The 27,619-nt window shown below is 44.6% G+C and overlaps 1 protein-coding gene across 2 annotated transcripts in view; it reads left to right on the top strand.

The window, feature by feature from the left end:
* LOC138591839 (neuronal PAS domain-containing protein 3) overlaps positions 1–27,619 on the top strand; it is a 278,972-nt gene that overhangs the window by 120,712 nt on the left and 130,641 nt on the right. The gene's annotated exons all lie outside the window — the stretch shown is intronic.

Here is a 27,619-nt window from a genome sequence, read left to right as displayed (position 1 = left end):
AGCGAACAAACAGAGGCGTATCGGGCTGTCGGTGTGCAGGGCTGCAGTGACTCTCCGGCCCTTTAAACTGCTATCAAACAACATGCAAAGAGCTGCAGAAACACACACACACACACACACACACACACAGACGGCTAGCTTGTGCGCTAAGTGATTTTCTGTGAAGGGAACATTAAGCTTTGATGAATTTCTGCCTGGAGTACCAGAGTATACACAGCACTTGTGAATCTAAGTGGAATTTGCCTTTGAAATGGGCCCTTTGTGCGACGCACTTAAGAGGAGAAGAGGAGTGCTCGCTTTTAAAAGGGACGTTTGGGCCTGTAGGAATGACCCGCAGATGAAAGCAAATTGCCTTAAATTTCTGGTGGTGCGTGTGTGTGTGTGTGTGTGTGTGTGTGTGTGTGTGTTTATAAGGACTACAACCAGGATGTTAACCTGCATGCAAAGCTGTAATGTGTACAAGAACAAGGTTGTAGTTCACTACTTGTGAATGTGTGAATAAAAGGAAATGTCTATGTGTTTGTGGCGGTGCAATAATGTGTGTGCGTGCATTTCTACACATGTCTGCGAATGTGTGTTTGTGTGTGCACATACTCTCACCACACAACAGCAGATGGCATCATTGTCGTCAGCGCTTTGAAGAGGCACATGCATTTTAATGAACAGAGAAGAAACGTATACACCAAGTGTGTGTGTGTGTGTGTGTGTGTGTGTGTGTGTGTGTGTGGAGAGAGAAAATGTGTGTGTGCTGGAGTCTTTCAGAGTCACGTCCCATTTCAGACTTAAACCCAAACACACACACTATGTTTAATATAATTTTAATCAATAGACAAAAATATGCTCTTATTTTGAAAAACACTGATCTCTGATTGGCTGCCAACAGCTTGTTAATCCTCGTTAACGTGCGTCTCATATTTATACACCTGAAACACAGGCCAGGTCCGTACTTGTTATATCAGACCTTTGAAAATTGTTAGACCAAACCTGTCATTGACCATATATAGGAAGTGGGCGTGGCCATAGCGGCACATCTCATCGGTTCGTTGGCTTCAGTTTTGAAGCCTCACATTTGACATTTTGGCCGGCTCCATCTTGGTTTTTGGAGCCGGAAGTGACCATATTTGGACTGGAAAATATTTTTCAGGTTGCTGTGGTAACGACCTGTCAATCACAGGTAGCCCCGCCCTAACGCCTCCCCTCTTTCTGGTCTGTGTAAACGGGAGCATCAGTGACTAAATGAACATCATGCTGTGTTGAAGAAGACTTGAAACTAGAGACTGAGACCATAAAGTCATTAGGAACATGTTTACTGAGGGAATACATCAGGAGAGGAGGAGGAGCACTTTCTCATCTGGTTCCATATAATCACTTCGTTTTGCCCCCTGCTGGCCGTTAGAGAGAATGCATGTTTTAGACACTTCTGCCCTGGCTTTACGTTAAACATTATGAACACGACACAACGATCAGGCTGAAATTACCTCAATGTGAAGGTCTGAAACACACACGCGCACACACACACACACACGCACACACACACACACACACACACAGCAAGGTGAGGCCGCTCTCACCTTGTGTATGAAAATCTCATGCACACACACACAAAGAAACACACAACACAGAGAGGAAATGCAATTTAATCAGATTGTCCCTTTTACCAACACACACACACACACGCACACACCTAAACACACATGTACAGTACATGATACACACTCTTCTTGCTAGTGTGTAAGTGTGTAAGTGTGTGTGTAAAGGTTGTCTTCTCTCTCCTATTGACTGACTCTAATGAATGAATATCCTCCTACAGAATACTGTGTGTGTGTGTGTGTGTGTGTGTGTGTGTGTGTCTGTGTGTGTCCATGCCTGTGTGACTTTTTCCTTTGTAATTGTTTTGTGCGTTACTGCGCGCACGTGTGTGTGTGTGTGTGTGTGTGTGTGTGTGTGTGTGTGTGTGCAGTGTTCAGTACAGCAGTGAGTTATTGATTTTGGCCTCTGTGTAGCTGCTCTGCATCGGTTCAGGTAATGAAGATGGCTGTGTGAGTGTGTGTGTGTGTGCGTGTGTGTGTGTGTGTGCGTGTGTGTGTGTGTGCGTGTGTGTGTGTGTGTGCGTGTGTGTGTGTGGTATCTGTACTGATGACTCCATATTCTGTTTCTGTTTGACCCCCTGAGAATCCACATTTATTGTGTTGTCCTCTCCATCTCTCCTCCTTACCTCTTACTGAGGTCTCTCTCTCTCTCTCTCTCTCTCTCTCTCTGTCTCTCTCTCCTTCACGTACTCGTCTTCATCCTTACAATATCCTACTTTCCCTTTCTTCTCAACATCTTCTCCTCCTTCTCTCCTCCTCTTCATGACTTTCTCCTCCCCCCTTACCTTCCTTACCTCCTTCTCTCCTTCCTCCTTGTTTCTTCAAACCTCCTTCATCTCAGTCGTATAACTTCCTCCTCCACTCCCCTCCTTTCCTCTCCTCCCTCTCCTTTTCACCTCTTCCACATCCACCCACCCTTCTCCAGTCGTCGATACTCTCCTGTTCCTTCTCTCCTCCCTGTTTTTTTACCTCCTCCACCTACCTTATCTTCTCCCTCCTCTTCCTCCTTATGTTCTCCCAATATCCTGCTGTACCTCTCCCCTCTCAATCTTTCCCCTCACCCCCTCCTCCCTTCTTCTTCCAAGTCCTCTTCCGCCCTTCCTCTTTGTAACTTCCTCTCTCACACCTCCTCTTCCTGTTTTCCTCTTCCCACACATCTTCTCCGAATATCCTACTTTCCTGCTTCTCCTCACCATCTTCTCCTCCTCTTACTCCTCCTCGTCCTACTTCACCTTTTGTCTCCCATCTTCCATCCCGTGTTTTCACGGACCCTCCTACCCTTCCTTACCTCTTCCTCATCCTCCCCCACCCTTCTCCAGTCGTCGATATTCTCCTCCCCGTCCTTTACCTCCTCCACCTCCTTTCCTCCTCTTCATCCTTATGGTCTCCTCATATCCTACTTTCCCTTTCTCCTCCTCCTCCTCCCTTCTTCCTCCCATCCTCCTCCATCCATCCTCTCCTCCTCCTCGCCTGTTGACCTTTGCAGTAATTGACCCATCAGTTGCTCTTCTACAGTTTAGTGTTGGAGGTTTTGACTTCCTGTCAGAGAGTCTCCACATCTGCTGCAGGACGCCACACAAACAACCATGACCTTTGGAGCATCCTGACACCCGGCCTGTGTGTGTGTGTGTGTGTGTGTGTGTGTGTGTGTGTGTGTTTATACGACTGACCGCTCACCATTTTAGTGTGTGACTGAATGTCGGTGTGTTTATGTGTGAATTTACGACTGTGTGTGTGTGGTTGCACATGTGCATACAGTGTGTGTGTTTCGGTTTCTGTGTGTCTCTCTGACAGTCTGCATCGTCTGTGCGTCTGTGCGTCTGTGTGTGTGTGTGTGTGTGTGTGTGTGTGTGTGTGTGTGTGTGTGACCCTCTTCGACACCTGGCTATTCATTATGCATGCAGAGAGCAGCAGACACCAAAATGCCACACTTCATGAGCCAGTCTACAATCAAGACACACACACACACACACACACACACACACACACACACCGCCTCACTGTACTCCCATAAACAAACACACACACAAGTTTTACACGTACTTTACTCTCCAAACTACACACATATATATGTTAAGAACACACACGTCTCCCTGCATAGATGTAAACTGATACACATGTTGTGAACACACACACGCACACACACACACACGCTGGATGTCATCCATATATCTGCTGCTTTACCTTCTGTATAAACATCGTCTCTCTCGGTTATTAAAATATAAATTATGGCATTTTTATAACCCACAAACGTATTTATGGCTCAGTACAGGAGCTCAGGAGGCGGGAGGCGGGATGTAGCATGACGTGTGTGTGTGTGTGTTCAGGGTCATTTTACATGTGGAAATATTTCTTCTGTGCCACCTCTAAGAACCAGTTACTGATTATGAAGTTTATCCGAATGTAAACAGAATTCCTAAAGCATAAGTTTTTGGTGTTGCAGTGTTGACAGACCAAACTCCATTCAAAAAACGAGCATTTTAAGATTCGTTTTCTTGTCGTTCTGCAGACAGACATGACAAAGCGTGAATTCAGACTTTTAACAAACCTGCATTATGATATCATTATTTCGGCATCCTTTCAGCCTGTTTTTTGCATTAATTGAAGCTGTGTCAAGAAATCTTTCAGCATTAATATTCTACTAAGGTTGCATCAGAAATTATCAAACCAAACTCCATTCAGAAAACAAGCAATTTAAGAGTAGTTTTCTTGTCGTCTTGCAGACAGACCTGACAAAGCATGAACTCAGCCTCTTTACTAACCTGCATCCTGATGTAGTTATTTCAGCCTGTTTATTGTCAGTAAATCTCAGTAACATCTGTTTGTTTTGGCTTCATAGCGCTGTAGTAAGACAGATCTCAGCCCTCGTGTGACTTGCTAGATACAGTGAAACTGCCACTCAGGACGGACAGGCGCTCCACAGCTGAAACAGAAAGCCTGATCCGAGCACACAGCTCATCACACTGGGCGCTGGTCAGCCTCAAGGAGCTGGAAGCAGCAGGAGAGTTCATCCAGACACAGCTCAGGAGGAGGAGGGAGGTTAACCAGCTGTGTGCACCTCAGGGTGGTGTCGTGTGATATTAAGAGGTCAAACGCCACAAAAACAACAAACAGTTTATGTCTAAAAGAAGCAGCAGCATGTCAGACATCATGTTATGAAACATCAGCTACACTCACTCTGTTATTTAACACTTTGGGCTGTAAAAAGTGTGTTTCTAACTGTGTGTGTGTGTTCCAATCCACTTAGCATTACATACAGCCAGACTGCCGCTTTACACAAAATCAACCTCCTGCTTAGTGAGACTGTAAGCTCTGAGAGAGAGAGAGAACGAGGAGCATCAGAGGAGAGAGAGTGAGTAGAAAAATGAGAGGGATAAAGACGAGACGGGAGAGAAAGAGAGAGAAATAAACGAGACAGTCAATTAGAGAGACAGAGGCTATCAGTGAGGCTGAGAGAGAGAGGCAGAGAGACGGAGAGCGAGAGCAGCGGGAGCCTCGTCTCGTTATGATCCATCTCGTCTCTTTGTACCAGCTGACGTTTTTATGATGCGGCCTGCTGGCTGGGCTAATGGCTTCCTCCATTATACTGAGGGAACACAGTGACCCCGACACCCGGATAAACACAGCACTCACATCAAACTCCTCCCAACCCCCCACCCAGCCCGCAGCCCGGCTGTGATTCACTGTCGCCACGCTGGACTGCACCGGGCTCGTTTCAAAGGCAGACTGAGAGCAGGTGAAGACGGGACGCAGGTTAGGTACTCTGCAAGGCCGACCTACACAATCCTGGTGCTTTGCTGATGTTTTCAGGAGGGACTGGAGGTTTTAAGCTAACACAGTTAAAATAATGACTAAATCATGGCCGTCTGAAATGCGGTTTACATATTTGTAACCAGGGAGCATGTGCTCTGTTTTTAGTTGAGCTCGATTTGAAAATGTCTTAAATTGAAGACATAAAACTTTGGTTCAGTGGTGGAAATGTTGTGTGGACAAACATTGCTTGAACCCACAAATGTTGCAACGGAGCAGCAAATACTGTTCATTCAATGTAAAGCACTTTTCCCACTGGTCAAAAACCCGCTAACACCCGGCTTCTTCGCTTTGTAGGAAAGGTTACAATCAGCATTCAGATCCGGGTCAACGACTCTGCAGTAGACCCAGGTAACTATCGCCTCGACTCCGGCATTGATGGGAACACAAAACCCATATCGACACGCTAATCTCCTCGTCACTTCTGCAACTCCTCGTCATCTCAGCCAAAAATTCCGCCCTTCTCCGTCCGAGCAGCGCTCGAACATCGTTCCAAATATGTCGGCACCGAGTTTGATAAACAGACCGGCGCATTTGTGATGTCAGACGGTGACGCAGCAGAAAAGAGACCGACAGGAGGATTCTTCACTGGCAATGGGAAAATAGACAATCGGTATCTATAAGTGGGTCTTCCCGGGTCTGAAAAACCTGGTTAACGCGCTAATTTCAGTGGGAAAGGGGTATAAGTATCACGAGGATCTAATTAGGCAGAGCACATCATTGAATCACCTGTACAAGGCTGTCTTGATTTACTGGTCACTCTTATACCTATAATAGTAATACACTATAATCCCAAAATAACCAATATTTAGTTATCATGATCCGGTTTGGAGGTCTTACCTGAGGCTGAAGGAGGTGAGGTAGTAGAACAACACATGTAGTCGGGTTGGGGTGGCAGTCAGGGCTGATAGATGGGTAAGACAACGCAGGGTTTAAATCAACAAAAAGCCACGCTAAGTAATTATTTTGAGTCACATGAGGTTGTTTCTTAATGTTACCAGTAGTTTGGTGCCTAAACGTAACCAAACAGATTGTTGTTTTACTTTAACCACGTTATGAAAGGAGGAAAACAGATCTGACAGCACACCGGAGGGTACTTTGAACCAGACCCTAAACAGATTCTACCTCGCGCGTCTGTGCAGCACATTTCTTTTGTTGTATTTAAGTTTAGGTATTCGATGACAGAAGATAAGAACACATTTGACAATAACTGAGTATATGTTGCTTGTCCTGTGCCTGCTCATGGTTTTGCTGTGAGATAAGTTCCAGATCTGTTCCCTCAGGTCCTTTCAGGTCCTGAGCAGCAGGCGAAAGACGCCCCTCGTTACGTCAGATCAGCTCGGTGCTGGTTGGAAGATGCATAAAGCTCACGTTGTCTTAAAACTTTTCAGATAATTACAAACATAACAATTTGACTTAGAAGCTTTTCATCTGACACTAACTGTCTGTGTGACTTTCCTTGATGCATATTTGCTCTGGCAGATCATGAAGCACTCTCCGGCTAACTGCCTGATGTGTCTTTCTGTAAGCTAACCGCCCTGATCTCCCTCCAGCTGTTTAATTCAGGTTAGCCGTCATTTAACAGCAGGATCGTCTTCCCACTGATGTCTGATAACAACAACATGACTGCTGCGGTCCTAAACTAAAGCACAGTGTGACTGAACGGAAGCATATGAAAAGCAGAGCGTCCATTATTTGGACCACAACATGAACACATTGGAAGATAATTATTACTTCCTTCCCAAAGACCCCCTATCAACGTTGTAATCACTTCAGTCTTTCACCCACAGATCTCGTCTTGAACGTAAGAAAGGACGAGCGGGTCTGCTGCTGCTTCTTCACTTAATAAACTTGTCAAACATTACTCGTGCTGTAGAAACTGTAGAAACCTGTGGCGCTGCTGTCGGCCCCCAGCTAAGCCCCGCTCTGAGATGCCGCTCTGTCCGCCGGTTAAACCGCTCGCAGTGCATGCTCGCACTTAATAAACGGAGAGTAATTTGGCCAGCTGCGAGTGTGAGATGTTTTGATTCCCCAGTCGCAGTGTAAAGAAAAATGGAATGACAGAGGGAGAGGGAAACAGCAGTAATTATAAAACTAATTACCAAATGCTGATGATGCCCATAGGCTTTGCATAACTAAATTTAGACGAGGAAATTGCTTTCGGCTGGCGACGTGGCTGCCGGGTGTTTCGTTCATCTCTTCTTGTTCCCCCTCCCTCTCTCTCGTCCTGCATGCTGTCACACACTCGCACACCAAAGAGGAAAAAATAATCACCATGGAAACAATTACTCGAACACCTTCCTTTTCCCTCCTCTATCTTTTTTTTCTGTATTTTGTTGGCAAACACAAAACAGCTCCGGGAAGTCTTGTTGTCCAACAATGTGTTGTAATGACAGAAAATATAGTTGCTTGTTTCTGTTTACCCCCTGAAAGACGCTACAATTAGCGAGAACACGGGGAAGCTCACAGAGAGACTGAGACACGTTCACTTATTGAATCAGGCTGTGATTCTCTCTGCGGGTTTGCATATAAAATGACATGTTTTTGTCTCGCTGAGTGTCTACATGGATTTGTACACAGCTGAGTTCTGATTTTCCTCCGCAGTCGTCGCTGAGAATCAGTCGGCTGTCTGTTGTTTCAGTTAGAACAAACTTTGATCAATTCATGTTGTCCTTACACATTGCAACTCTCTGTCTGACCAATTGTCGGCAACTTACCTGGTCACATGTCTGGAGGTGGTCAAGCTGAGTCCAGAGCTTCTTCAGGGAATTTCAGGTCATTTAAGGGGTGTTTGAGGACCTGCAGATGGAGACGGTTTCAATGGATTCAAGGTGTGTTTCCAAATAGATCCAGGTGGTTGTAGGGGAATCCCCGGGTTCTTGCAGGGGTTATAGGAATCTAAATGGACAGAGGAGATTTAAGCCAATGTGGACTCTTTGCAGGTATTTTCAGTGTGTTTAAGAAAGTTCAAAGGGGCTTTGATAGGTCGTAGGTGTTGCTTAATGAAGTTAACCAGTTCTGTTTTCCAAGGTTCTTACGATATACGATCATTAAAGACCTACAGTCTTTCTGTTCACAGTGATGTGACTGAGAAAGCTCGATGGTGGTCAAGGTGATTCCAATTCTTCTTCAGGGCATTTCAGGTCCTTTTTCCCCTCAGGTGTGTTTAAGAAAGTTCTAGGGGTCTTTGATGTTACACAACATACCTTGTCACATGTCTGGGGGAAGTCAAGGTGATTCCATAGCTTCTTCACAGCATTAAAGGGAGAGATGGTTTCAATGGATTCAAGTCTTTTTCCAAATAGATCCAGGTGGTTTTAAGGGGACTCTCTGGGTTTTTACCAATCTATAGAAGTCATTGAGGACCTACAGAATACTACTTTCTGTTCACAATGATATGACTGAGAAAGTGTTCAGATTAGAGCTTTGTGATTGGCTAGACGAAAGAGTTTGCAGGAATGTGTCTGGGCCAATTGTAGGCCTGGTCGCAGGTCAAATAGAATCACGAAGGTCAAGGCAGTTCCAGAGCTTCTCTGGGGCATTTCAGGTCCTTTCAGGACTTGCATGGTAAACGGTTAAAAAGACTTCTATAGCCTTATATAGTCTTCTGACTTCTGACCACTCAAGGCACTTTCCACTATGTCAGCATTCACCCTTTCACGCACACATTCATACACCATAGGCTATACCTCCGGGAGCCATTTGGGGTTCAGTATCTTACCCAAAGATACTTCAGCATGTAGAGGAGCTGGGGATCGAACCACCCTCCGATTGGAGCACAACCGACTCTACCTCTGAGCCACAACTGCCCCGGAGATGGTTTCATGGGTTCAAGGATTGTTTGAAGGATTGTCACCTGTTTTATCAGGTGGTTCTTGGCTTGGGATTTAGGGGTGTAATAGTCATTCAAAGGTTTAAGCATGGAAAGTCTCAGGGTCTTACAGGGCTGTTTGCAGGTAATTTAGGTTGGTATTAGAGGGTTGTAGGGTTCTTTGTTACTTCTTTGTTAATTCAAGTTACTGTATGTTTTTTATGTTTTTTATGTGTGTTTGAAGCGTTCACAGAGGGTTTCAAGCTTGTTTAAGGTAGTTCAAAGTGTTTTCCTGATGTTTCCAGGTGTTTACAGGGATGTTTGTTTCTTGTGGCCTTTTCCTGGTTGATGGTGTCATGTACAAAAAATAAAGGGTTCCAGGTGTCTTCGAAGGAACGGATTACTCACAGGTGATGCTCAGTTGTAGGAATTTTTCAGTTGGGTTAGTTGGTGTTTATAGGGAATTTTGGTGGCTTTAATGCAGCACAAAGAATCTGAGGAGGGTGGCCTTTAAGAGGTCTTCTTAAGAGGGTTCTTGTTTTGATGGGTTTCTGTGGGCCGTTGAGAGGGCTTTAGGTGTCTGTAGGTGGTATCAGGGATCAGTAACGAGTCTTTAGAGTCTTTGATTTCTAACTGAGGATACACAATGTGAAGAATCAAACACTGTTTATATTCAGTGTACACAAACCGTCTTTGTTTGTTTTATTAACGCAACCTTCTTTCCCATCAGCCCTGTCATTTTCTGTTTCCAGGAAACCCCACATTCATTGGTATCACTTCGTATTAATCACAGTGAGACTCTTGTGAAGGACGTTTGCCCATTAGAGCTGATGTCCTTACTAACCCTGTTATACATCTAATGTCCTTTTCTAATCTGTTTATCCGGCTTTCCCTCCATACCAGACAAATGGAGCTTTATTGGCTTACGCACTGTACACTGTAGGGCCCTCAGCAGTCAATCATCCACTCTAATATTCAGAAAGGCAGGCTTTGACACTGAATTAAAACCGACATGAAAAGCTTGTGTTGAACAAAGTAAAGTATTTCCAATCAGGTGTAATTGGCTTGTCGGAGCCAGCGGTGATATATGTTGGTAATTAGTTAAGCGGCCTGAGTTTGTCTCAAAGGGTGTTTTTTATTTTTTAATTATTTTCCCTCCTCCTCCTTCAGCTGATCGTGAATCAAAATGTCAGAACAAACTGGGGAATAAGGAGCTTTTTAAGGAGCTGCAGCACCGATTGCCAATACACATGATTGGACTGGATGGGGGTTGAGGGAGTAGGAAGGGATGTGGAGATTTACCCATCAAATTCTCCTGCTATCTGGAGAATACCCTCCAATAGATATAGAAATATAGTTACCATGGAAACTGTGTATGTGCCAATAGTGGGAGGGGGACACAATATACACTCTAGACATGATAAAAACCACTATAAAGGCCTGTAAATGTGACTTTAACTGAAGTAGAGAGCAGAAAGGCCTTAAAAGGTTGAGAGAGAAGCGATTCCCGAGTGAAGCGACCAGAAAAAGCAGCTTAATTTAATGTAAAATCTGAATGTGTTCACAGACTCCGGAGTAATGAATTGTCCAGGATTGTGCTGCAGAGGAAAATTAACTACAAACAACGTCCCGTTGGCCGGCACAATTAACGAAGCCGTGAGAAAAGCCATGAGTCTAATTGGGATTCAAACATTTAACGTGTGGACATAACACACATTCAGTTTGGATTGAATTGCACTCAGCAGATTGAAAGGATGCTGAAATCACCACATTGTTTTGTGCAGATGTGCAAACAGTCTGACTTCATGCTTGAAGGTCGGTCCTTTAGAGGAGACGAGCTCTTAAAATGTTTTAGGAATGGACTTTTGACTGACTCAAGACAGCATCTCATGCACGCCCCATGTCGCCAAGCGTGAATGTGTGTCATCCGTGTCTCATTAGAACCTTTCACACATGCACGTCAACACAGTCTGACTTTGTCAGCAGCCGATCCGTCCCGGCTGCCCGATCCGTTCTGCACATGCGTGTACTTATTCCTGCCCAACATTTGATGGCAGCAAGTTTTGTTTTTTTTACTTTACTAACAACATAATATTAGACAAAAACACTACAAATAACAGTACGGGGCCGTTATTAGCCAACATGAAAGCACAGAAAGGTTGCACGACTGCTTCTTTTATCAACATTGATTGTTAAAAAGATGCTTTGCTAAAATTACATACTGCGTTCACGTCGGCTCACCGACTTCTTACAGATATTTAACTATAGTCTGCAAGACCCCTGCCTTCTACTGTCATTACCTTGTTTACTTCCTGTCACACACACACACACACACACACACACACACACACACACTCACACACAGAAAAGATATAAAAGTATAGAGATACATAAATACCCTCACAAAGCCGCGATGTGCAGGCTGTGAGAACACAGACAGACTGCTGCACTCTCGTCGAATCCAATGGATTGAATGGATTTCTACCATTTAAAATGTAACAGGGGAGAGTTGGAGGACATTGAGAGAGAGAGAGGGAGGTAAAGGAATCAGAAAAAGAGAGCGAGCATTGGATCAACAGGAGGAGGAGAGAGAGAGGGCAGTGGAGCTTGTGTTTGCTGGGCCGTGAAGCGTTCAGCTGTACCGCCATTTGAACGCTCCGTTAGCAGCCGAGCCATTTCTTAATAACACTCATAACTGCTCTCTGAAACACTCCTCCTCCTCTTCCTCCTCCTCCCATCCCTCCATCACTATCTCTGTCTCCATCTCCGTCCTTCCGTCTCATCCCCATCCTTCATCTGTTTCCATCTTTATGCTTTCATTCCTCTAGCCTCCATTTTTATCCCTCTATCACGTCCATCTTTATGCTTCCATCGCTCCCTCTATCTCATCTTCAGACCTGCAATAGCACGGCACAGATCTTTGCTGTGTTTGAGTTTGAACCTCTTAAATAGGATTAAAAAGGTTCATCAAATGTTGTGCACTTGTTTCGTTCTGTCACTTTATTCATCATTTAGGGGTTGATTGAGGTGAAACTCATTTTTAATGAAGAAGAAAGGATTCAGTTTGCAGAAAAACCCACTTTGTGTCTTTGCATTCTTTGCCTTTTCTAAACATGTTGGTTTAAGTATGCGAGATTATGAGAGTATGAGAGATTAGCGCTGAGTTCAGACCTAAAGAGAAGCAAAAAAACAGCCTGCGAATATTTCAATCTTCCAAAATATCGTAAAATCAAATGCCGCCATGTCTGGACTCGTGACATCATCAGGAGGCTCAGACAGCTCGATAACTTTCACCACCTTCTTTATGAACTGTGTCTGATTATCTAAACTTAATCCTCCTTGCATCAACTTTTTATGTGATCTGTTGCACATAACATCGCTTTTCTTCAGCACACAGGTTTATGGATATAGTCATTTTGTGGCCTGCGTTCCCTTCTGAGAAAACTAACGTGTTAGATTACCTTTGTGTTACCAAAAATGAACCTCCTCTGTGACTCGTTCCACATGTGTGTTATATCATCAGGACGCCGTGTCGCCTGCTGTACGTCTACCTCTGAATGTATCGACTCTACCGTCTCTGCGTCGCCTCGTTTACGGCCCATAATCTGTAACTCTGCAGCCTGATAACAGGACTGACAGACGCAGTATAACCTTTACAGCTCTTTATGATGCTCACATTCTGACAGTGAACTGGGCAGAGGCATACAGTATTAGGCCCAGCTGTTTCCATGACAACAATACAACACAGGCTCTTAGTCCCACCAGTGTTGTGGAGCTGTGTTTAGCTGCAGATGCTTCTTCACGTTTGAAGCTGAGCTCTTCACAGCTGACGAGCACTTCTCCTCCAGACACAGCTTACATTTCACCGTCATGTTGTTAGCTGAGTTAGCTAGCTACACATGTGCACTGACACAGCTGTGTTTACCTTCTGCTGGTGCGCAGCGACCTGCCAAGAAGGAGGAGAGAAACAGAAACAGAGCTTCAGGGAGTTTCTGTTTCTGTGGAGACAAAAGTTAAAGAGAAATACAGCGATTTACTTTCCAGTAACAGATTACTGTTCATGAAGAAGTAACTAAATAACAGATTACTTGAATTGCAGAACTAACACGTTACGTTACTCGTTTCAACAAAAGAGTAATCTGAGTACTTTAACGGATTACTTTGTAACGCGTTACCCCAACACTGCTAAGGACTTAAATCAGTTAAGTGGATGAAAACCTGGAATCACTGCTGAAGCTGTCCACTCTATTCTGTATTGCTATTTATTGTCTCACCTGTACCTGCAGGAACATCCCACCCTCACACAGACCTGAGTTACTTTAGTCCAAACACTCCTTTCCCCTTCACTGACTGTTTGTTAATTTTATATTTTTCTAACTTTTAAAAAAGTCCTTAAGTGTGGATTAATGCGCCGCAGAAAATAGTCCCCAAGAAACGCACCAACTCCTGCTGCTTATTGGATAAAAACCACAATGCACCTGAGTTTAAACATCATATGTAGCTAGGAAATGTTTTATACAAAGGTAGTTCTAAAGGAGCCACAGACAGGAAGTCAGAAATGTCGATGTTCATGTGAGAACATCTGAGATCTGTTCATAAGAAAAAAACAGCCTTTAAATCTCTTCACTCGCTGCATAAACACACACAAACCTTTGCTTACACACACACAAACACACACACACACACACACACACACACACATTAATTCTTTGCCTGCCAGTGCCAGTTAGCCATATATCTGATTAGCATGTCTATGGGTTTTTCCAGCCGCAGCTAGCGCCAGCTAATTAGCATGAACACACACACTTACAGTATCTGAAATTACTGCCATGCTGCTCCTGGAAATAAACTCTCGCTCTCCTTTTGAAGCTATCTTACTCCACCCACTTCTCATGTCCTCCATCCTTCTTTTCTTGCTTCCTTTGTCCTTGATTCCTTCCCTTTAACTCTTTTAATTGCTTCTGAATCTTTCCTAATTTCTCTCCTTGATTGTTCTCCCTTCCACTTCCTGCATCCTACTTCCTGTCTCTCTAATGTCCTTCTTCTGTTCTTTATTCCCTTCTTCCATCCTTGCCGCCTCGCTTCCTTCTCTATTCCAAACTTATTCCACTATCACCTTCCCTTTATTTAAAATCCCTGCCGTGTTTTCTTTCCTCTTACTTCCCGTACCCCCGTCGTCGCCTCCTTCATGTCGTCCTTTTCAAACACAATCTGCTGCTGGACTTCTTACAGCTGTTGTTTCTTAACGACAACACTGCAAATCTTCTCTTGTGTTTATTAACACAGTGAAGATGAAAAAAAAAATGTTGCTTTGAGGCTGAAAGCGGAGAAAGTTCATTTTGAAACCATCTGTCCCTCAGGACGCTGATTAATTTGTCGCCGGCTGCCTGTCACTCAAAGTGTTTGATCTGCACTCTTACTAATTGATTTTTTAATATTTTTAAGGAGGAAAAAAACAGGAGCTAAATTGACTTTGATGAGGACGTTGATAAGAAGAACTTTTTCTTTTTTTAAGTATCACCATGTTTAGTCTCGGCTGAATCAAAGACGAGGCTAAATCAGGTTTATGATGTTTGTTGCTCTTGTTGTCTGAACACATATATACATCATGTCACTGAGGATATTCAGCCTTACTCTCTCAGAATGAAGAAGCTTGTGAAGATCATATAGCATCATGAAGCTCTATTCACTGCTCTGATGTTTTAGTGACTCTGAATTCTGCTTCCACGTGCAAACCTGCACAAAACCAGCGTGCTTACTCTTCAGGACGGGACATTATATTTGCCTGTTTCAGGGATATTAAGTGTATAATGGTACTCAAGGAAGTACATCACAATGAGCAGGAAAAACAATGTAGGAGCTGCATTATTATTGCAGATTAAAATGCAGACGTCTGGAACAAAACTCCATTCAAAAAAACAAGCATTTTAAAGATTGTTTGCTTGTGGGGTCAAGGGTCACCGACCAGGAGTCTGGACAGCAGGCTTTTAAAGAACAGGAGGAAACACTTTGTCTCTGCTCTGAAATAATGTACAAATTAGATTGTACTGAAATGATGGGAAGTTTGCAAAGGCAGAAATTGGCAACAGGAGACCCTAAAGCTGGAAACTGTGCAACACAGATTCTTATCTGTGTATTTATTAAGTTGAAAAAGTTCAACTCAAGGAAGAAATTTGTCTGACATCTTCCTGCAAAAGTCTAAAACCAATCTCCATTCAAAAAACAAGCATTTTAAAGTAGTTTTCTTGTCGTCTTGCAGACAGACCTGACAAAGCATGAACTCAAACTTTATACAAACCTGCATCATGATGTTGTTATTGCTGCATCCTTTCTGCCTGTTTATTGTCATTAAATTGATGCTGTCAATACATTTTTCAGCTTCAATATTCTCATAAATTTGCATGAGAAATGTTCTAACCAAACTCCATTCAAAAAACAAGCATTTTAAAGTAGTTTTCTTGTCGTCTCGCAGACAGACCTGACAAAGCATGAACTCAGCCTCTTTCCAACCCTGCCTCCTGATGTAGTTCTCTCAGCATCCTCTCAGCCTGTTTATTGTCATTAAATCTCTGTAACATCTGTTTGTTTTGGCTTCATAGCGCTGTAGTGAGACAGATCTCAGCCCACGTGTGACTTGCTAGATACAGTGAAACTGCCACTCAGCGGAGACAGATGGACAGGCGCTCCACAGCTGAAACAGAACGGCGATCAGAGAAATCTTGATACTGATCCGAGCTAACAGCTAACAGCGGCTAACAGCAGCTAACAGCAGGAGAGTTCATCCAGACACAGCTCAGGAGGAGGAGGGAGACTAACTGAGCTGTTTGAGACTGCAGGTGACGTTATGACACCAGACACGACTATGTTTGGTTCTCCTACTGATTTACCACATACTTAAAGAGCGTCTTCCCTCACGAATATATAAACGGATTAAAGTAAAGCAAAGCATTAACAACCAAATATTAAAGTCGCCAAATTCAAATTTCTCTTCTGATGAGAAGCAGATCCATCAGTTTAAATCAGCACGATATTAGTGGATATAAAATCATCATTTCTTAGTCGTGTCTCAGTGTTGCATCACTACTGCCTCTCACACACACACACACACACACACACACACACACACGGCCGCAAAATGACACCAACAAAGCTGCATTTCAGAGACAGGACTGACTGATAATGATGCTTGTGTGTGTGTGTGTGTGTGTGTTGTAGCGGGGCAGAACACTTATGTACATGTCATTAACATCTCTGTTTTAGTCTGTTGTTACACACACACACACACACACACACGCACACAATTACAATGCTTACAGCATTACTATCAGTCTGTATGTGTGCATGTGTGTGTGTGTGTGTGTGTGTGTGTGTGTGTAGGACCTGATGTTATTAAATGATATCAACATCAAGGCTCCTGTTTGAAGTTTAACTTCCCTTTTTGTTCTCTCACACTCTACCAACACACACACACACACACACACACACACACACACACACACACACACATAAAAACACTCTATTGTTGTACTTTGTGAGTTTCTGTGTGTGAGAGTTTATTGCAGAGTTATCAGACCTCTGCATCGGTTCTGTGAGTGTGTGTGTGTGTGTGTGTGTGTGTGTGTGTGTGTGTGTGTTTGTTTCCTATCAGTGCTGTGTTTCAGTGCCGGGATGAGAACCATACATCATAGTTCTACTGTAACAGATAGCTTATCACACACACACACACACACACACACGCACACGCACATACACACTCACACACGCGCGTGTACGCCAAATCCACACAGTTGGGTTTAAACACATAGCATTTGTATTATTATCGGTCTGTGTGTCTGTGATTTCTACAATTTAAATATGATTCAAATTAAATCCACAACAATACACCGAGACACACCCTGTTTTCATTCATTGTCCGTACTTACACCTGCAAAAGTAACGCACTATAATCCATGAATCACCTGCGTCATCGTGACCCTTTAACCACAGCCGGAACAGAAGATAACAGACTCTTAAGAGGGCCTTGAAACAGCGGACGAACCCATTTGGACCCATCTGCAGCGAGAGTAGACACTCAGAGAAGCTGCTCCGGCCATCTTTCATATGTGAAGTCTGGGGACGAAGTACAATGACAAATTTAGTCCACTTGGTGTTGCGGTGGGGAGCAACGGATGGGTCCAACAACACAAGAGAGAGTTCCTTGTAAAAATAAGTCAGTATAGAGTTGTTATTTTAACTTACATCGTCTTAACCAAGAGTGTTTCAAGCTAACCATGTGCTAGAAAAGAGAACAAAGATGCTGAAGCATATCTTAAGACAGCAGACGCTACCTCGTGAATATGTAAAAGGAAAGTTCCAGACAGTGTTGGTATTTGAAGACAGGTTGGACATTTGTCAAATAACTCTTACTCTATAAAATTGTGTCTTTAAGGTATGTTACAACGTGCCTCACCAAACAAAAGCCAGAAACAGCCGTTACATCGCTCCCTAATACGCCAACCAGACTCCATTGACAAATACAGCAGTTTTCGCTGTATGCAGCACACAGGGGGTGCTTGTAACACAAACACATTTAAAAACAGTGGCAGAAGTAAACAAGAAACTCGTGTTCTGTGAGGTAAAATTGCTGTTTTTGTCAATGAAGTCTGGTGGCTTTGAAGAGAGCGATGTCACAGCTGTTTTTGGTTCAGATAAAGAAAAGACAAAGCATCTGTGTTTGACGAAAGAAGATGAGGATGCATTGGACATTTGTATGTTGTACAGAATAACTCATTTACACACATATACAGTAACAAGGTTGGTGTTAAAGTATAAACTATAAACGAGGGATGAACTGAGATTATTCCATTATGTAGCTAACCAATGCTTTTGACGTTGGGTGTCAGTGTTGGGGCTTAAAAGCTGAACTCCTCCTCAGCACAGAGACTTGGAGAGGACTTGGAACAGATGGACTCTTAAGTTGAAATGATGCTCGGCTGACCTCTTACTTCCTCTCTGAGTTTTGGGGTAACAGACGGAGAGCCGTGAAACGTGTAAACCTGAAGCTCCCATTTTTATGACACTTCCTGTAACGTGTTGTTCGTTAACGACATTCGGCTGAAAGTACAGTGTTGTTAATGACGCTCCCTCACACCCTCAGTTTAATCACAGCCGTCTCTTTAATGACGCTCCCTAGTGGGTGACAATCTGTTGCTTTAGCTCACACACACACACACACACACACACACACACACACACACACACACACATTGTCTATATATAGCTGCATTTGAGCCAATGAAGATATCCTTTGCATGTTTTTCTCTGATAGTAAGATAGAAAATATTCCTGGTCCTCAGAGGATGCTTCCTTATGACCTCCTGACCTTTCCTCTGGCGCCACCAGCAAGATGAAGTAATATCCACAAATGTTCTGAACATATAAAATTACTTCATTACATACCTACACACCACATCAAAGTGCTTGTTTTGCTTTTGTTTGAGTATAAAATGTTTTTATTTGAACCAGAAACAGACGTTACATCGCTCTCTTCTACACCAACCAGACTCCATTGACAAAAACAGCAATTTTAGCTCACAGAACAAACAAGTCTCTGGTCTGCTGCTGCTTCAATCTGTTTGTATTATTGAATTATTATATGTTACACAAAGATTGTGTTGGATCTGAGCTAACCATAGGAAACACCAAAGTGACACAGTAACACAAACCGACCACAGATTCAAGGCAGCGGTAGACAAAAGACTCCCGTGTTCTGCAAGGTAAAATTACGTTTTTTGTCAATGGAGTCTGGTGTGTTTGCAGAGAGCGATGTAACGTCTGTGTGTGGTTAAAACAATCATCTTCCTCTGTAACAAAAAGGTCTATCTCTGTAGGGATCCTTTCTGTCATGTTGTCACACACTTAGAATAACAATCTGAGCCTGTCAGTGGAAACAACAAGAACTTTTAGTGGACGACCTTTGACCCATCAAGGATTAGGTTGCAGCCGTTACAGCCTGTTTCACTGCTGCAGGATGAACACGTCTACTGAGGAAGATACCAAACTTTTTAGTACCTATACGTCATTTAGCCCCTTAAATATGTAAATATTAAGGCCCAGGTTAAAAATACAAAAAATACCCTTTAAAAAAAGTGATGTAAAAGTTGTAACCGGTGGTGTTGAATCATTAACAGTCCGTGTGAGACGCTCTCTGGTTCGGTATCGATGGATCATAATTCTTTCTGCTCCTCTGATAGGAAGCAGTGACACAGATCAGATGGTGTTGTGCTGAAAAATGGTTTTGTGTGTTATTTACTTATTTAGGTTTTATCTCAGTGTGATGCAGGCGGCAGATATCAGCTCCATGTACAGCAACGCAGCAACTCCACCTGTTTCTCCAGACGCTCTGCTGCACTCTGTTTTTACTGTTGTTCTTTTTCCATTTACCTCTGTACTTTATTGTCTACCTGTCTGCACACCTGTCTGTCTGTCTGTCTGTCTGTCTGTCTGTCGGTGCTTTTGTTTCATCATGCTTTAAAGAATCTTTTTCTATTTCTTAAAAACATTTTCTCTCCTATTTCTGAAAGTCCTTCTCTCTCTCCTCTCTCTCCTCTCTCTCTCTCTGTGGTCTTCCCTCCATTTCCTTGATTTCATGGCACCAGTGTGTGTGTGTGTGTGTGTGTGTGTGTGTGCGTGTGCGTGTGTGTGTCTAAGTGTGTGCCCATGCTGTCGAGCTGCAGTGCTAATCGATTAACGCCAACATGTCTGAACCAGCATCACATTAGTCAACGTCACACGCTGCCACCTGCACAAAAGTGTGTGTGTGCGTGTGTGTGTATGTGTGTGTGTGTGTGTGTGTGTGTGTGGGGGGGGGGGGGGGTGCAGTGTAGTTAAGTGTGAGGGCCTGCAGGTGATTAATTTCCTTAGGATATGAAAGAGTGAGGGAATGGGAGTGAGAGGAAGAATTAGCGACAGACGGAGAAAGAAAGGTGAGTGAATTTGTACCACGAAACCTCAGAGTGCCAACATTTCATTTCTTAATTATTAACAATAATTCTTTCTTTTGTTTCACCATTTAAACATCTTTTAACGACCGCAGTTGCATTCCCATATTTATACACTTAAATGTTGAACTTTCACCTCGTCCAGGGTTCATGTGGGATGTAGCCCCTGGGGCAAACGGGGAGCAGAGAAACATGTGTTTCTGCAGCAGAGGGTCGCTCAGTCTTTCTCCTCGATGAAGTCTGCTTCTTGTGTGCAGAGAAAATAAATCTGCTGCGAGCTCTGTGCCATGCACACCTGTGTGAGCAGCAGAGCCAACAGGGCAGAGGAGAGACACAGGTGAATCAGAGGGAGGGGGCCGTGACCCCCGACCTGCTGTTTGGGGGGGTCGCTGCTCAAACTGGTTCCTGTAAAATAATTTTTCTGCCAAATTTACAACTTCACTCTCGTGTTCTCGTCTCTTTTCAAGTTTTTTCTCAGAATATTACTCCTCTCCTCCGGCTCCGTTTCTTTTTCCCACCGTGGCCGTAACGCGCCGTCGTAACGTACTGATGATCTACAAACGGACAAAAAGTGGCGGACAGCAGCTAATCTTTCTTTTGCAAAAAGAAGCGACACACTTTTTATTTTGGATCAATGATTTTGAATGCAACGATCTGCTGCACATTTCCATAAAGTTCATACCAACTATCTGAGCCCAAGACTGAAGCCTGAATTTAAAGGTGCCTGTTCCTGTTTCGGATTCGGGATCAGACATGTTCGGTCCTACCAGATCTGATCCCACGACTGGTCCCTCTGAAGTGGCTGCCATGTTTGTTTACTGCTTTTCTGCGTCTGCGACCTCCCCCAGAGCCCAAGCGACCAGACAGCCAATCAGAGCAGCGCCAAATTAATGTCCCCTCCCACTCAAAACAACACACAGTTAATACAGGCAGAAACAAGGCGTAGGGAGAGGTCTCTCAGAGCCTGGATGTGTGTTTGGAACAGAATTAATAACCTTGTTCTAAAGACCCATTGGTCATGTTTCAGCTTAAACTAGCACGATGTGGGAACTCTGGAGTCCTACTCGGTAACCAAGCCGACACTTTGAGATGTTAGAAACACCAAAAAAATACACTTCCCACAATGCAGCTCAGTAGAACCTCCTCATTAGCTCGCTCTTTCTGCTTCAAAACTGAAAGCTGAAAAAGGTGAATTACGTGTGGACACTTCGACTCTGCAGCCACATGTGAAAGTTCCGTCTCTTTCTTCATGGAGCTGGTTGGTGCACGGGTTAACACATCCCTTCATTGGTACTAAGAGGCAAACCAGGAAAGACGAGGACTTCTAATGCTGACCTTCACTTCTGAAACAAGTGTGTTAACAAAAACAAATCCATTTCATAAAAATCAACACATTTTCTTTGATTCTCAGTTTTCTAAGAGCCCCCGTCTGCTCACTAGAATACATTACAGCTTCTTAGTTCTTTTAATCAGCTTGCCATGCTCGTTTTCTTGCCAACAGTGCCGGTGTAACAAAGCTAACAGGAAAACACACACACACACACACACACACACACACACACACACGCACAAGGCCTCTCCAGGAATCTGGCAGCAGATTGTAGGAAAGCTGGAATCAAAGGCGGCAGTAACGGAGTTCATCTGTGATGTTGTTTAAGATCATAAGATGCTGCGCTTCAAGCGGGAACACCTTCATCTTTGTGTCTCGGAGCCAAAAACAGGGGGGGGGGGGTAATAAATGTGTGTTTAAGCGACAGAGAGCACGTTTAAATCACTCTTCTTTCTCTCTCCTCATTATCTTCATCAAATCTACTCGACTCAGACGTGTATGGGCTTCAGTTTGTCATCATCCCCCTCTCTTCCTCTCTCTCTCTCTCTGTCTCAGTGTCCGTCTCTTCTTGACGCAGCGATAATATCCATCTTATTACGCTCTGTGCGGAGCCGTCCGGGCAGGAGAGGGGAGGTTAAACGTCCACTACAGTGAAGAGCATTCGGCTGAAGAGTGGAGCACTCTCAGCTGATAGAGACGCTCGGGAAGCGTCCCTCTCTGCTCGTCCTGTCCTGAAAACACACTCGACACGGGTGGTCTACGGTCAAAGGACATACAACAGCAGACTAACCCTGCAGTCCTACATGGTCACTCCACTTCTATGCAGATGACTCAGCTGAAACCCAAAGAGCTGGACGAAGGGTTAACCTGTGAGATCTGAAAATGTTGAGTTTCTGTGTTTTGAGGAAGCGGAGGGTTCCTGCTCCTCCTCCTCTTCCCTGCGTCCTCCCTCTCCTCCTCTCCTTCGAACAGTAAAAGCCGCTCTGGCAGTGACTCCCCTCCGCCATAAACGTTGTGACATTGAGATGTCTGGATCTATTTTCAGCTCTGGTTTTTACTTCCTGGAACTGAATGATATCACTGAACAGCAGCAGCCAAAAACTCTGCCTCCTGCCAAAACTATTTATACCTTTTAATTCATCAAATGAACCAGGAGTGCTTCGGAAAAGTGCTGTAACTAATGTTTTATACGTCCACTGTAAACGGCCTTGGTGGGGAGAACTGCGACGGCTAAAAATGAAAACCAAATGTTGGATTAAGTCTTACCTGAAACTCAGGTGAGAAAATAGAACCTTAAAATAAATAGAAAATGTAACCTTGAAACCAAAGGGGAACCAACACAGACACTAAAGAGCACCTTAAAGGGGACTAAAAGGTACATCCCAACAGTAAAGGGAACCTAAAGACAGCTACTAAAGGGTTACTTGAAACACACCCTGGCACTAAATGGTTCCTGAGCACCTTTACACTACATGTCACCTTCACGCTGACGGTAGAGACTGCTACACAAAGTGCCAGTCCGGATTTAGCTAACCATTCACGCAAAGTCACACACCGATGGGGAGCAATTTCACTGTCTTGCCCAAAGAAACTTTGACATGTGGGCTGCAGCAAAACTTCCAACTGACAGATGACTGAGTCCTCCACTGAGCCACAGCCGGCCCGACATCGGGACAGACTCTTAAGAGTCCCTTAAACCAGTGTCCAGAGAGGCCTTAAAATTGTCCTAAAGGGTACCTTGAAACCGTAACGGGTACCATAAAAGTGATGATTACAGACACCTGGAGACAGAAAGACTGAAAATCTAAAGACTACCTTAAAAAGACACTAAAAAGTACCTTAAGAAAAGACGCTGAAAGGTACCTTAAATCAGACACTTAAAGGTCCCTGAAACAGATACTGAAGGGGTAACTTTACAACAATACTAAATTAAAGTAAATAAGTAAATTAAAAAGGAACATAATAAGTACCATGAAACAGATGCGAGTACCTTAAAATAGATGGTTAAGGGTACCTCAAAACAGACCCTTAGAGGGACCTTAAACAGATGCTACATGGTACTTTGCAGAAGACACTAAAGAGTTCCTTAAAAATAATCTAATGTACCCTTTAGCAGGTGCTTACGGCTACATTGAAACAGACAGACTTAAGAGTCCTAGGACTTAAAATGGTCCTAAAAGGTACTTTGGAACAAGAACAGGTACCTTAAAATAAAACCTTAAAATAGACACTTAAGAGTCCCTTCAAACAGATGCAAAAAACTACCTTGAAAAATTTGCAGATAATAAAGGGGTAACTTTACAGCAACATAAGCTATTGAAAAGGAACTTAAGGGGTACGTTGAAACAGACACTTAAGAGTCCCTTAAACCGGTGTTGAGGGGACCTTAAATAATCCTAAAGGGTACCTTAAAAAAGAAGCGAGTACCTTAAAACTGATGCTTACGGGTACCTGCTGACAGATGCGAGGTGCTGCCTTAAACAGATGACTACCTTGAAATATACCTGAGCAAAGATGCTTAATGGTGCCTTAAAACAGACACTAAACAGGTGAGACCTGAAGACACAGAGGACGGCTGTTACAAAGTGAACAGGAAGGCTTTTACAAAGACAGGCTTCTGTATGTAAATACTCTGTTATAGACATTCCACCGAGATGTTTCAGCATACTGCAGATATAAACTGTGTGTGTGTGTGTGTGTGTGTGTGTGTGTGTGTGTGTGTGTGTGTGTGTGTGTGTGTGTGTATTTTGAGGCCGAGTGTGAAACAAGTCAGCTTTAGTTTCTGCTAAATTGTCCGGTGAGGCTCGGAGCTTTTAGCTTCACTCTGTCCTTTTTTTTTTTGTTCACCCCCGGAGGATGAACAGAACAGAAAACACACACACGCGTGCACGCACGCAAACACACACACACACACACATACTCGTGCACGCTCACACAGTTTTCTTCACTTCCAATGAAATGGTTGAATTGAGAGCACAAACACAAACACACACTCCTGCAGGCTGGTATTGTGCTGCAGTTAATAAAGTGTGTTCTTCTGAGTTTGTGTGTGTGTGTGTGTGTGTGTGTGTGTGTGTGTGGATCAGGCCAACAGATAAGGACTGGACACTGATAAGGACTGCAGTAAGTCTCTGCACACTCGCTGCTGTTGGAGACACCTGGCAGGTTCAGACACTGTTTGCAGCGTTCAGACTTGAGTTTGACTTTTGACCTCACGTTAGCACGACGTCAGACGCCAGCACCGGTCTGAGAAAGAGTCACAGCACGTTTCCTTCCTTGTACTTGTTGGTTTTACATTTCAACTTACCCTTACTCAAGTTTCCCAAAGCCTTCTGTTTCAAGGTATCCTTAAGGGTACCGTTTAGAGTAAGTTATAAGGTACCTTTTAGCAGCTGTTTTAAGGTGTGTTCAGGGGAGAGGAAGAGGCGGGACGTCACTACTGAGGCTCCACCAGCCGATCTCTCCTACACACACTCTGGATACAGATGAGCAAGATGGCAGCGCCCGCTGCGGGGGGGTTTAGCTCCACTTTTATACAAGTAGAGGAGGAGGAGACGCGTCGTCCATCTTTAAATACAGTCAATGGCTGCAATGCACAGAAATTGTAGGAATGAATAAATCGGTGGACCGTCAGTGTTTTGTTTAGCAGTCACGGCCGACCTCGGCCTGTACCAGACGATGAAACACTCACAGTCAGTCTGAAACCTTTGTGTCTAAATCAGCGCTGAAGGTTTATTATTAACCGCCGTGACTTCCTGCTCGCTCCAGCTCCACTTCTAAAAGATGATTTGGACCCTGACGGCTTCTAATTAATTAACACCCACCTCTTCCTCCTCCTCTGCCTCAGTCTGTCCATCCCTCGCCTCTCCTTTCTCTCCTCTTCTTCTTCTCCTCGTCCGATCCCTCTCTCCTCCCATCACCGGTGGCATTCAGCCGTTTCCCATCCGACTCGTAATGTTCATCTTGGCAACTTAATTACGCTTAAATGGGAATCGGCTGAGGACGGAGAGATGGAAGGAGGGAGGATATGAAACCAGAGGATGAAAATACAGACTCTCCTCTCTCTTTCCCCCTCCTATTCTTTTCTTACTCCATCCATCCGTTTCCTTGCATCACCTGTCTCCTTCTCTTCCTGTCTTCTTCTTGTCAGGTGGTCAGAGTTCATTAATTTTTACTGCTGAGGTAGTTTCCTTCGCTGACTGATAGCGAGCAGATTCAGGATCGGTGTGTGCAGTTATCGGGCTGTAATTAGAGGTGAAACGAGGTGAAAAGATGACTGCAGCTCTCTGCTAAGTGCTGCTATTGAAGCTGAAACACACAAAGTTACAACCAAATGTGTCCGAGTTATTTGGGGGAAATTCGTCCTGGTCTCGTTTAACTCGACGGGTTACAACAAGATATTTTTTCCTGCAGGATTCAACTTCCTGTCTAAAAAAGTTTTTGTGGTTATAAAAAGGTAAAAATGGACACAACAGCACAGCTTTCATTGTAAACAGCTTTAAAAATATCTAAATATATTCAAACAGACACATTAAAACCTCCACACACACACACACACACACACACACACACAGAGCCAGCCTGAGCCCTGCAGTGCAGTTATTATGTGTGGTGACAGTGTGACAGAGAATAATGGAGACACGTGGCCTCGTTCACCTCGGTGTCTGTTAAATTAATGACTAACAGCTTCACACTAAACTCCTGCAGCTCACTCCGTCTCATGTTACAGCCCAGACAAATTAACAGCAGATTAACACCGAGGAGAGCAGCGGTCTGTCTGCTCGCTTCACCTGCGTCACCAGCCGATGCTGTCCGACGCGTGCACGAGACAGCCGAAGGACCCGAGTGTGACGATGAAGCTCCGACACTCAGCAGCTTCTGAAGGATCAACAGATGTGAGACGACATTCAGACCGTCGTCAGGCAGTTACAATGACAAGAAAGCCATCAATAACAAACCTCACGCATCACAAGAGCATCATGGGTCTTACCTGAGCTGGAGTTCATGTTAAAACAGGTACAGTCAGCAGTCGGGGGGTCAAGAAAAACAGGGCGCTGACCCACACCTGTACGTGTTTCCTACGGAAGCACCAGGCCAGTCTGCGAGTCTGCGTGTCTGCGAGTCTGCGAGTCTGTGGGTGTGCGTGTCTGCGTGTCTGCGAGTCTGCGTGACTGCGAGTCTGCGTATCTGCGTATCTGCGAGTCTGCGAGTCTGCGTGTCTGCGGGTGTGCGTGTCTGCGAGTCTGCGAGTCTGCAAGTCTGCAAGTCTGCGTGTCTGCGTGTCTGCGAGTCTGCGTGACTGCGTGTCTGCGAGTCTGCGAGTCTGCGTGTCTGCGTGTCTGCGTGTCTGCGAGTCTGCAAGTCTGCAAGTCTGCGTGTCTGCGAGTCTGCGTGACTGCGTGTCTGCGAGTCTGCGAGTCTGCGTGTCTGCGGGTCTGCGGGTGTGCGTGTCTGCGAGTCTGCGAGTCTGCGTGTCTGCGAGTCTGCGAGTCTGCGTGTCTGCGTGTCTGCGAGTCTGCAAGTCTGCAAGTCTGCGTGTCTGCGTGTCTGCGTGACTGCGTGTCTGCGAGTCTGCGAGTCTGCGAGTCTGCGGGTCTGCGGGTGTGCGTGTCTGCGAGTCTGCGTATCTGCGAGTCTGCGAGTCTGCGAGTCTGCGTGTCTGCGAGTCTGCGTGTCTGCGTGTCTGCGTGTCTGCGAGTCTGCGAGTCTGCTTGTCTGCGAGTCTGCGAGTCTGCGTGTCTGCGTGTCTGCGAGTCTGCGTGTCTGCGAGTCTGCGAGTCTGCGTGTCTGCGTGTCTGCGAGTCTGCGTGTCTGCGTGTCTGCGAGTCTGCAAGTCTGCAAGTCTGCAAGTCTGCAAGTCTGCGTGTCTGCGAGTCTGCGAGTCTGCGTGTCTGCGTGTCTGCGAGTCTGCGAGTCTGCGTGTCTGCGTGTCTGCGAGTCTGCGTGTCTGCGTGTCTGCAAGTCTGCAAGTCTGCAAGTCTGCAAGTCTGCAAGTCTGCGTGTCTGCGTGTCTGCGAGTCTGCGCGTCTGCGGGTGTGCGTGTCTGCGAGTCTGCGAGTCTGCGTGTCTGCGTGTCTGCGAGTCTGCGGGCCTCAAACAA

This window comes from Semicossyphus pulcher, unplaced genomic scaffold, assembly GCF_022749685.1.
Source record: "Semicossyphus pulcher isolate SPU_LCO1_2020_fin unplaced genomic scaffold, fSemPul1.0.p SCAF_14, whole genome shotgun sequence".
Taxonomy (NCBI): Eukaryota; Metazoa; Chordata; class Actinopteri; order Labriformes; family Labridae; genus Semicossyphus; species Semicossyphus pulcher.
This window is presented reverse-complemented; position numbering and strand designations above follow the sequence as displayed.